This window comes from Penaeus monodon, chromosome 15 (genome assembly GCF_015228065.2).
Source record: "Penaeus monodon isolate SGIC_2016 chromosome 15, NSTDA_Pmon_1, whole genome shotgun sequence".
NCBI classification, from domain to species: Eukaryota; Metazoa; Arthropoda; class Malacostraca; order Decapoda; family Penaeidae; genus Penaeus; species Penaeus monodon.
In genome coordinates, this window is record NC_051400.1 from 23,831,630 (window position 1) to 23,832,184 (window position 555).

The window sequence follows — 555 nt, forward strand, 5'->3', positions numbered from 1 at the left end:
GTTCTTCTGATAGATATTATCATAATATTAGCTGTAAATATAACTGCTGTAATTATGATAATTAAAAAAACACACATGTCACTTGTGAATTATTGCTTTCACATTGGGTGTGGTTCCTCTGCCCTTCAGAAGTTCATTGCAAAATCAGTGCATCAACTAAGACTTTGAATCCCATTCTTTTCTGAGTATAATGGTAGGATCTCTTTCTCTTTTTTTCATTATTACTTTCATGGTTGTTTGAATAAACTGCTGGAGTACCATATAATATCCAATAGACCACCTTATCACACAAACTCAACGCATCACATCAACTTAGATATAATGGACGTGTTTACTACTTTTCCTCAACTTGTGATATATATTTTTTTTTTCATGTTTACATAATTATTTTTAATTTCAACACTACGTTATTTTTTTTATTTTTCATTTGTTACTTTTCCATTTCTTTCATAACCATATTAGTGCTGTAAATGTTATATATATGGACATCGTAAACCCACTGCCCTGAACAGCATCTTATTTCATTGACACTAGGAATATATGCTGTAGTTTTGC

At 30.5% G+C, this 555-nt stretch overlaps 1 pseudogene; it reads left to right on the forward strand.

The window, feature by feature from the left end:
* LOC119582259 overlaps positions 1-555 on the forward strand; it is a 3,845-nt pseudogene that overhangs the window by 2,762 nt on the left and 528 nt on the right.